The sequence below is a fragment of the Aplysia californica genome, unplaced genomic scaffold (genome assembly GCF_000002075.1).
Source record: "Aplysia californica isolate F4 #8 unplaced genomic scaffold, AplCal3.0 scaffold00080, whole genome shotgun sequence".
In the NCBI taxonomy this organism is placed as follows: Eukaryota; Metazoa; Mollusca; class Gastropoda; order Aplysiida; family Aplysiidae; genus Aplysia; species Aplysia californica.
In genome coordinates this window covers 976992-988500 of record NW_004797350.1, presented here as the reverse complement: position 1 = coordinate 988500, position 11509 = coordinate 976992, and the positions used below count along the sequence as shown (strand labels likewise).

General features: G+C 39.8%; 1 long non-coding RNA gene across 1 annotated transcript; it reads left to right on the top strand.

The window, feature by feature from the left end:
- Positions 1–102: 102 nt before the first annotated feature.
- On the top strand, positions 103–8967 carry LOC101863969. Its single transcript, XR_004858341.1, has 4 exons — positions 103–208; positions 6256–6415; positions 8314–8367; positions 8747–8967. It is a non-coding gene; the product is annotated as an uncharacterized LOC101863969 (long non-coding RNA).
- Positions 8968–11509: the final 2542 nt, after the last annotated feature.

Below are 11509 nucleotides of genomic sequence, written 5' to 3'. Positions count from 1 at the left end.
AATATATCTATTCGTATTTGATATTTTAATAGTTGTTTATACTTATCATCATTTTAAATGAAAGTAAGAAGGTTATTTATTGTAAAGGCAACAGCCAGTATCACGCGTACATTTGACATTTAAACGAATAATATATCTGGCCTTGTCTTGGTGACCTTCGTTTCGGCTCTCAAGCAGTCCACTGTTTCGAGTCATCATGCCTGAGAAGGTAATTTACGGGTTTTTTCACTTACTGTTTTCGTTTTCAAACGATTTGTCTGGTGACCCCTGAAGTTATGCCATAATATCAAAGTAAAATGGATTCCCCTAGAATGCTAGCTCCTAGATTAAATGTTGGTCAATGTCTTGCCCTGCCTTTGCCGGTCTGTCAGGGCAGGTGATGCATGCTCCTAGCACTGACACCGATTCAGTGACTGACTGGCGATTGGGACTGGACCGTCAATCTAGTTGAGACCTAAATCTAGTAGACCTCCTATTGCATGGAATGTGGGCATGGGCAAACATAAGCCCGGTGTGCCGTTGTCAAAATAAACTAGATCTAGATCTAGTTAGAAATGGTAGGACCACTCATGAGACTCAGTAGATCTATTTGTGCTGTCTGTGCTGCAAGGGCAAGAGGGAATCAGTGGAGCGACTGATGATGATGATGAAACTATTGAAAGAATTCAGTAGAATAGAGGATTTAGACTCTAGATTTTTAGGGTTTGGGGTAGGGGTTAGGGTTAGGTCTCTTCTATATATTGTGTTTGTTTGGGTGGTCGCTCGTTACGGAAGTCCATTCGTGTTGCAATGTGTGTTGAGTCTGAGGGGCCTCCGATATTTAAGCCGAAACAGGCGAAAAGGAAAGTGAAACAGTTATCACTGTTCTTGCTGAGTGGCAGTGTCACAGTGTGTTGCAATTGCTAGCAGCAAAGTCAAAATTGCAAATTATCTTTCTTTTGGATTTTGATTGTTTGCTTACAGACAGTGGAACTCGGATTCAACCAGCAATGCCAATCAGGGGCAGCGAAAAATTGGTCCCCGTTTGCGGGTGAATTTTTGGACCCGATCGTAGCGTAGGTGTCTAACTTTCTCAACCTTGGTCTGCTCTATTTCTAAACCAATGTGAATGAAACTCGGCAACCAATCAGAAAGTAGGGCAAACTAATTATATGTGGACGTTGAAGTTCGTACACATAAATTAACCTTACTTTTGGTGTCGGTAACACTTTTGTATCGGGTGTACCGAAAACTATAAGCAGCTTGAATTTCAATGCCGAGATGGTAATAGATCTATCATTCCTCTATAGTGTACTCAAATTTTAACGTTCTGTGTCCAGTAGTTGTTTAGACCTGATAATAAATGCACGACTACTCCCCTATCCAAAGCAGCTTCGCGCAGAGACCGGCCATTTTCCCCTCACTCTCGCGGCAAAAGTATGTGACCTGCAAATCCCCGCATGACTATTCTGAACCCGTTCATTGGTCACTTGAAGTAGAGCAATAGCGGGCGCGCACATCCGGTTGTTTTTCTCTCTGTTCCCCTGTAACATCGCAATGGGAATATTCCGAGGCGACGAGGCGAGCTTTTATATCGCCTCGGGATGTTTGCGTCTCAACAGGGAAAAATAATTTTTTATTGTACGACATGCTAGATTGACTTAACTTATCTTTTAAGGTTGGCATGGTCTAAAGTAAGTCGTTAAAGAAAGCTTTGCCATTATTTAGTCACGCTGCCAACATATTCTTAGAGATCCCATGTTGTGATAAGATGCTATAAATAAAATGGACTCATCCCAACTCCCCTTTTTCGCAATAAATCTATGTACACCAAAATTTTAATTATAACAAAATAACTACGAAATGGTTAGTAAATCTGATGGCAGAAATGATCTCTCCACCCAAAAACACATCTGATAGCCAAGTTTCTTTCTTACACTCCAATTAATTACCGAGATATCGTCGATTATCTTACTGAATCTGCTACTGCATGGTCCACTTTTTTGGAGTATTTTGCTATATGTGGGTAATCCATATATTTTGCCGACCTTTACAACCCAATATAACTTTTTTATTTATGAACTGATTCTTAAAATTCAAGAAGCATATAATTCTTAGAATTGAAAATTGTTTCTTAGGAACCAATAAAAAAGGGCTAAAGTGAAGAATTAAATTTTCATTGGCATTGCTAGATTCAACGAGGTCGCCTGGCCTGACCTAAAATCTCGTTGAACCCAGTGTTTGTTTTATAGCAAACACGAGGTTTTATGTAGATAATTACAGGCAGTGAGCAAGTATTGTATAATATAAAGAGAAGTCACAAGTAGTGCCTGAAATATCTGCATATTATGAGTTGTGTAAAAAAAAAAAGGCCGGCTCTATTTCTTCTCAGAACGTTAGGGAAAATAAACTTGAACAGTTTCCGTTTTCGAGATTTGTTGATAATAAATTGCGAATGGAGTGGCCCATGTGTGTGTGAGTGCGTGTGTGGGTGTGTGTGTAAGGTGTGAACGGGGCAGGGTGGAGGGATTTTTTTTTTTACATGAGGGATTTTAATTTTTGCTGGGTGACTAAATGCAAAATAGGTTACTGCCAAGGTGGATCAGTCTTGTTTTCTGGCAGTACCTTTTGAAGGTATTTTCAATATGAAGTATAGTCCGGGAACCATACCTGCCCACCCTAATGAAAAAATGGGTAGATCACCGACTTTTGGGTCAAACTGCCGATCCACCGATTTTGAGATGAAGCCACCGACTTCGGGATTCAGCAGGGTGACTGCCAGACCCCGGGAATTTGAGAAAGTTATCAAATATTTGAAAACCAAATCCGATAACGCCCGAAAGTTCATTTTTGCCGGTCGCGATTGTGATTCATTCGGCTCCCTCGAGAGTATGTTTCTTCACGCAGACAGGCGGCTATGGTGGCAAGCGGGTGTGATGCCGACGTTTGATCAGGATAATCAAGATAATATACTTTCACTTTCGTTACCACCCAGAAATTTGCTGATAGTAGTTTGATAACGCAACATTAATTGTAACAACATGCAGGCTGTGCTTGGCAAACGCTGTGTCGCCTTGAAAATAAATCAATATTTGTGCTGTGCTGTCACTTGTGAAAAAGAAAAGAAAGTTATAGTTATAATACAATCGTCTTGTCGGGTTCGCCTTTGTGACCGGTCAATGAACTGGCGCGTTCCATCACATTGTGAGCACGGGCACTTGTAGGGGTCACCAAAAGTTCATTCAAAGTCTGAGCGCTGCGTAGTATAGGACTCCGGAATGGGGGGAGGATTATTTTTTTTAAAAATACACTCGGGGGAGGGGGAGGGGGGGGGGGGTGAAGGCAACACCAGGGGACACAAACTGAACTTGGAAGCAAATTTTAGTATTCTAAATTTTTGATTACCTCTAGACCTAGATCTAGAAAACTCTCTGCAAAACGTGTGTTGGTGCAGGCCTTGTGTGGACTCGGGATCCGTCATACTCTTTCATTGTAAACTCTGCAAAGACAAAAGGCCAAGGCTAGGCCTAAGTCATCCAAGGCCCACCTTTTCTTCATCTTTTCTTCTTTGCTTCTGTTTTTTTTTTTTTTCTTTTTTTTTGGGGGGGGTTGTGGTATTTTGGTTTCATTTGTGTGTGTGTTCGTGCAGGTATGAATAGGACAGGAACTGCACCAACTACTAATAGGGTAAATGCCTCTGGTAGTTTTGATATTTGTCTTTTTTTTTTCTTTGTCATTTTCTACATTTGTTTGAAGTCGCAAACACAATCATGCATATTTGATGTGGGTCAAAATAAAATATTGATAAGGGTCCCAAATTAAGTATGCGACAATAGGTAATATAGCCTACTACAGATTTTTTAGGTCAACTACAGATTTTTGGACATAAATTTGCGTCCAACTACAGATTTTGGCCCAGGCAATGTTGGCAGGTATGGGGAACGTTGCCCCAACCACAACTGAAGTATCTGAATATTTAGACATTTAAAGATCTCAAGCTCCAGAAATTGAATTCGATGTCGATGCGAAAAATGCTACTTCCCACTCCTCGCAGAATGAAAGATGACGCCTAAATCTCGCAAATAGCTTAACCAAAAAGTCTCGAGAACGGAAACTGTTCGGAGAAAAGGTCACTTCGGAAAAAACCCACCGATTCGTTCAAATGCACACGCCTGTGTCATTTCGATTGTTTACCAAAAAGTTGTGTTGCTGTGTAGAGCCTAGCATACTGCAACTTTTGATTCCATAGACCGACGCACAATTCATTACGCAGATGTACATCAAGACTAGCTTATCATTGTAATATGATCAGTTGCCGAGGGGGAAAAAAAGACTGTGACTGTGACGCGTTTGTCTTCGACGTTCAACGCCCGGGCCGCTAGTGACCCCCTCCCCGACACCCACACACAGCCACAAGTGTGCAGGCCGCCCATCCGACCCCAACACACGCCAGAGTAGACATGTGCGCGTGCCAACAATGCATGAGTTGGTATGAAAAAGGCCGCTGATTGGTCGCATGCAATCGGCTGGGTGAATAATGGTCCACGTTGCGGGTGCATGGGATGGTTTCCGGGAATAGATAAAGTTCGTTCTGGGAGAAAAATGAGCGAAGCCACGTCTGTGGGGGCTATTCGCCCTGGAAGCGACCTCGTTGAATCTGAGCTTGCTGGTTAAAGTGCTCGTTAAATCCGGGTTATTTTTATTGATTTTAAAGAAGAAAAAGAAACGGGAATCTATCTCATCTCGTTGAATCCGAGTTCCACTGTATTATAGTCGACCCTGCTTGTGTTTAACTCACTGGTTGAGTTGATCTCTTTGGTGAAGTTGATCATGATCTTTTCCTCGGATTGCAACACCTCTTCTTTACAGATGGTTAGATCTAGATCTGACTCTTAAGTTGTACCTTTTTGACTGCCCCAACATCTACACATCCGTAGTCAACTGTAGACTCTATTATGAAAAGGATCACAAACTAGTTTCGACATTTACATTCTTTGTTTTGTAGAGTATGGTTTGGTGGGGTGTGGCATGCAGCTTTTGCCCCACCTGCCTGGATTTCTTCACCAAGAGTTGCTATGCCTAGGGCTACCCTACTGTTAACTCTAAAATCAAAACAGCACATACATCTATATAAAGTAGACTTATCAAATTCAAAGGAAGAAAACTATGTAGACTGTAGAATCATGCTTACTAGGTAGACCCCATCAAATTTAATCAAGTTTGGGCTTTTCCTACTGTTTACTAATATCCAATTAACTTTAGTGCAGTACTTCTGCTGTCTTTGAGGAAAAGAAACTTTATCAACACTTCAAACTGTAGGTTTTTTCTCTTATATTTTTAAGTACATGCTCGGCAATATTTGATTACTGTTCACACTTCTATTCATCCATTTCTATTTGCCCGAGCCAGTGATTCTCATTCAAGTCTGTGTGTAGATCTCTCTCTTCCCATGCCATGGGCACAGTTGGTCATTGTTTAAGTTTTTACATCTTTAAACATTCAGCACTCCTTTGCTTGGTTTTATAAAACAGGTATAAGGTTTAGTAGACTAATAATAAAATCATGCTTAAAAGTCTGCTTTCCCCCCTGCCACTGTAAAATAATACAGTATTCAATCTACTTTTTTTTCATAATTGAAATTAGCATTTTCTTTTTCTTTTTAGACAAACACAAGCGTGCACACACACACTGTAATAAAATGCAAGTTTATCTCTGCATAACTACCCCCCCCCTTCCTTTTAGATTGACATTTTCTTCATTTTTTGTCTGTAGCCATAATTCACTGATAGTATAGCAGATTAAGGTTTTCTTTTGCAGTTGTTTAAATTAATCATTAGTTAATATTTAGACAATGCATTTTGCACTAAAAGAACATACTTTTAGCCACCAAAATCCCAAACTGTCGACAAAAAAAAAATATTTGAATCCGAATAAATTAAAAAAATCTGATTTAAATTTAAAAAATCGATTAAAAATTTTTTTATTTTGAAATAACTCAAATTAGTCAGAGTGACATGTGTGAAAATGCTTAAAATTTTTTTATCAATTGCTCTACTAGTTGCGACACCAATATTGACGTGCTTCACAGGCTTTTGGATCAGGCTTGAGAGTCTTTTGTATAGTTTTGAGTGTTATTTACTTTTCCTGCTAAGAATTTTAAAAGTATGTTTTATAATGTATATAAAATGCTAAATTTAAGTTACATTATAATTTTTTCTTTTACTTTTGAACTTTTTCACTCAGTCATGTCTTGTTTCTATATTGCTTTTTTCCCAGATCCGTGCCGGTGGAGAACTGTTCAAGTTCCAGTGGACAGTCCTTTCTAGACTGCAGCAGTTTCCTTTTAAATTCTATTGGCAGAATGGCAGAGTTTTCCGCTACTACTTCTACGCGGCTGCAGCTGCTGCGCCTCTCTTTATGATGCTCACCAAAGCGAGTATGTATTGTTTTAGTTTTATTTTAGGAATCTACTTCTGGTGTCTTTTGTTTGGGCTGTTCATGTATTTAATATACAGTGACTGCACGGCTCGGAGAATTTGAATAGAATCACAGAGAATGAGAAAGAAAACTGGGGAAAATAATTTGAATTTTCTGTAATATAAAAACCAATTCTGATAAGGTCGTTAAGTTCACTTCTTTCCAGGTGACGTTTGTGGTATTTCTTTCAGCTTTCCCTGTTCTGAGAATGCACTTGGCATATACTCAAAATTTTATTGTGGAAGTGAAGATCAGATAGGTGTCAAATGGAGGCTGGGCAACCTCCATGATGAACAATTCAAGATCTGCTTTCGGTGCACCCAGAATTCTCCGATGACGTCTGATAACAGTAATAGTTGTGACATGCAGGGTGAACATTATCATGAATAAACTGTGGTCCTTGCAAATTTTGATACAATCCGTGCCGGCTTTAAGCACGGTCATCAGGAGAAAGCTTAAGCGTGCTTGAGTGCGAAGTTGATATAATCCAGAGATTTTCATGTAGAAAATTTCCCTTTGTTTGTAAGTAGGCCTATAGTGGTCCCGCAAAAGTGTGCACTGTTATTTGTACCCACCATGTTTGTTTTTGTTTTGAGGTCGAATGGGAAATGAAAACTTAATTTAGACAGCCAGTCACGATACAGCACACTAGGCCTACACACTGCCTGTGCGTACCACTGCCCGCTGTGCCACATTCATAACACCGTGTTCATCCCACATCACGCATGATACCCAATCAGTAATAATGGATAGCAAGGGGCAAAGTGAGATCGCAGCCAGCCTCCCTTTCTCGTCTCCCCGACTCTCTTAGTATTTTTTTTGTCTGTGTGTAGCTTTGCCCTAGGCTAGATTCTATGTCCACGCGCGCGGCTGTGTGCATCTCTTTGCCTTCCTCTCCGCCCGTGTGAGTGTGTGTCTCCATCACTTGCTTTCTTTCACTTTGTGTCTCTTAACACACTCCACTGCTGCGGTGTAGACTGTATTCGAACTTTGATGGATCATCATGAAAGTATTGACTGTCTTGTAAATGAAGCGTGCCTGAAGCCGAAGTTACCGTGCTTAAAGGCGTGTAGTTTACCTAGCAAAAATTTGGTAAGAGCCGTTTAGCGTGATTGAGTCCGAAACGTGCTTTAAAATAAATACCGGTGTGCTTAAAGCCAGTACGGACTGTAGTCAGCATTTATTGTTCCGCTGTCACTTACACACAGACTCAAACAAATATATATATGTTTTAAAAATATAATTACTTAATGATATTATAAGAAGCAAGCTCGTTGTACGGGGGGTAATATTCGCCATCTTTGCCTGTGTTATCTGATTTTTGGTAAAACTACTTGAAATTGAAATTGACCCTGATTCTTCGTGAAATGTGATTTTTGAGGTAGGCAGTCCTGAAATAGGAGCATGTCAGCTGATCAGTAGTTTAGTTACAGAGACAAAGGTTTTTAAAAGTTGGGTTGGGAGTGGAATGGGGGATTGGATTATTTTGGTTAAAGTTATCTTCATTGTGCGAAATACATACTGTCAATCTCTCTCCTTGAAAAGTCTGTTTGAATACTGTAATTTTATGGTTTCTGTGGTGGTATTGTACTTTTTAAAAAATAGTTGATTTTGAATGCTAGCGTTTTTCTTAAGGCTGCAGGTACTTTCCGCTTTAAAAAACAAAAAGGTCTTGATTGGTTTAAAATTGTTTAGAATTTTTTTTTTTCATTTACCAATAGTAGGATATTATTATATATTAGAATGAACAAGCGATGCTAAAAAGTTGTGATATTTTCTTTTTCCTTGGTAGCAAATGATAAGAATGTTTGTTTGCTTTTTTTTTTTTACAGTAATACATTTGTTTTCGTTTTCCAGGTTATGCTCCTGCCAATGTGAAACAGTGGGAAGAAATCAGAAATCACAGAAGACGTAAGTGCACAATTAAATTGTTCTTCCTATGATGTTTATTATTGTGTGAAGTAAAAATGTCCGTATAATGTACAGTGGAAACTTGATATAACAGGGATGGTGGGACCAGAGAAAAAGTCCTGTAATATCCGATCCCTGTTAGATCAGAAATTCAAGGGAAGCAAGCATTTGTGGACTTATCCAGCTGTATTTATTCATGGGTAGTTTCCCTTGCCACAAAGTACCCACAAACAAGTGTTAATGAGCCCTTGTCCCTTCTATAACTGATTGGGCTCCGATGATGCCCTGTTCTTGCAGATAGTTTTTAAAGAATTGTATTGGCAAAGTGTTTTATTCAGTGTCTTTTTGTTTAACGAATATTTCTTGTATTTTTTTTCAGACACCTTCTTCGAACTTCCTCATGAATAAAAGCTGTGCGTGGATAGGGGCAAGGCCGATGGCTGCGCCACATGTGTGTGATAGTGATCTGTGCTAGGCTGGACAGGACATGGGACTGAGTGGCATCTTCTTACAGTGTGACTCAATTTTGTGTTTTGCTGATTTACTTTCATTTTGTAGGTTTGAAAGAATACAAAATACAACGTTCTTAATATTTGAAAATTACTTGTTTTTCAGTTTTTTTGTTGATGTTAAAGTATAGCATGATTTTTACTAACTCTTAAGTGAATTTTGTGTTATGCACTTTTGGGATGGAGATTTGAGTGCATGCTGCACCATTGCTACTTAGAGTATTTCATTTTAGAGGAAACTATGTGGATGTGTTGAATTGTGGCTTCCATGCAATTGGCAAAAATATTGTCACTGCACTAGCAAAATGGCATATCTTTTTTGCTACTTTTGAGAATAAATTGAAAAAACCCCCAACTGTTTGGCCATGTTTCACCAGGAGGCAATAGCCATTAGAATAGGGTATTAGTGACACTAAAAATAAATTAAAGGAGGGGGCTGCACCAACATGCCCACTGTGAAAGAAAACTGCAGGCAAAGTACTTTATTAACACTTTGCAGTCACACAGCCAGCAGTACAAAATAGCCCATCTGGTCACCCAGCCAGGAGAATGGCTGCAACAGACTTCTCGAGCTTGTCACAGAACTGCGTCAAATGACCTGAATGGATCATTTTTATTGTGGCAAATGACCACAAAGTGTTACTGCAGCGGTATAAGCAGGCTGATTAAACAGGAGACATGGGATGGCACACTCCTGGGCCTGCTGTAGTTGACTACCCTGTGATTTGTCTCACTGTTCAAGCTGAGACTGAGACTGAATGAGGCCAGCCAGCTAGGGGGGCATGTTATCTGCTTCCTGTGGTCACACCTGCAAGGGGTGACCTGAACCAAAAATATTGTCACTGTGCTAGCAAAATGGCACATTTTTTTTCTACTTTTGTTGAGATAAATGGAAAATAGTTTTCTTTTTAAAATAACAACTGTTTGATAAGACTTTATCTATCGTCTATTAATGGTAAAATTTGCCATGTCATGTGTGTTACTTATGTGACTGCCGGAGCATTTTTTGTTTTGATTTTACCAAAAGATGTTATGCCATTTTGCTGGCGCAGTGATGATATGCTGGTTACAAAGCTTTGATTTAGTGATTGTGTTTATATATGTGCTCATATTTATAATATACTATTTATGGAGCTCTCATGATTGAGACGTACAGTGTTTACCTCTCAATCAAGAGGTACTGGGATCGAAATCTGCCAGTAACCAAAAACGAACACACACGGCACCAAGAGTCTGACTTTTTATGTTGACCCCGAAGTGAATAACATTAAAAAACCAAAAGCCCATGGCATATGCGTCCCGTGATTAAAAAAGAGTAAGGTACAAAACTGTGACTACCGTGACAGTAATTACTATCAAAGCTGAAAATACCCTTTGTCAGTATTAATAGAGAGCACCCTCCAAAGGGTCCAATGAAGTAGGAGAAGTGGTCACATTTTATAAAAATCAGTTGCACTGCAGGTTGAAGAACCCGCACACCACAATATTTGTTAGCTTCTTTGGAAGGACCTTTGATTTTGAATTTCTTGTCCATCTCCGAGAGGACCGAGCCAATGAGTTGAGAGCCTTGAAAATCAAATGAAAACTCAACAGAATGACCGGAGTTCAAGAAAGTCCAGTCTCGGATTCGAACCAGGGCTATCCACTCCCTAGTCCTGTATGATACCAACTGAACTAACAGTGAGCTCCAACTTTGCCTGTCTATGCCAAGCTAGGCTAGTTGTACTCGTCAAAGAAAGATTGCGATAACCCACTGTTGTGTGGGTTATCTCGCTGCTGTTTCCTGTGCGCACATTTGTTAGTGGGTTCTCTGGTGTGGTTGGCTCCTTTTCTATCAAACATGTATCGTCCTTATCTCTCCTCCTTTGTGTTTATTAAAGCTTTTGTAGTGGGTGGTTGGTGGGTGCTCTTGTGTGGTTTGCCCTTTTGAATCGGACTTCTGTCCTTATGTAATATCTCTCCTTTTTTGTGTTTGTTACTCTTTTGTAACAATTTTCTACACTTATGAACTTGTGTTGCAAGTGCGGTAAAACTCTTAACTAAAACAGTACATTTGTTGGGTTACTGTTCCCTCTGCTCTACTCTAGCACGTCCTGGAAGTGACAAAAAGAGTGGTATTGTGCCCCTTGGGGGGACAGAGTGTCTATTACCTCCGATCAAGTATCGAAGCAATGGTCCATGAAACAATGTAGCGAATTTGGCTTTAGTAAGAACTTTGCTGCACATGCAACACAATAAGGTCATATAAATAAGTGCTTAAGATTAGAGGTGTTACAATTTTTATTCTGTCCTGCGCGCTCATATGACCTATGCGGCTGTGAGTGCTGTAAAACACTTACCTACCGAAACAAAAAAGTGTAACGAACAACAACAAAAAAGGAGAAATACGGATGATAGATGTTTGATAGAAAAGAAAGGGCAAACCACACCAGAGGACCCACCCCCTGATGGTGAGTTTATAGTTTATGGACTGGAGAGCCTTAGACTATTTAGAGTTAAAGTGTGTAATCATCAGTTGCTGCTTGGATGCTGGCCAGTAAGGATGCTATTATTTAGTTTATACACTTTGTGTGTGTCCATGTTAAGAAGCATAAACTACAGTACAGTGGAACTCGGATTCAACGAGATGAGAT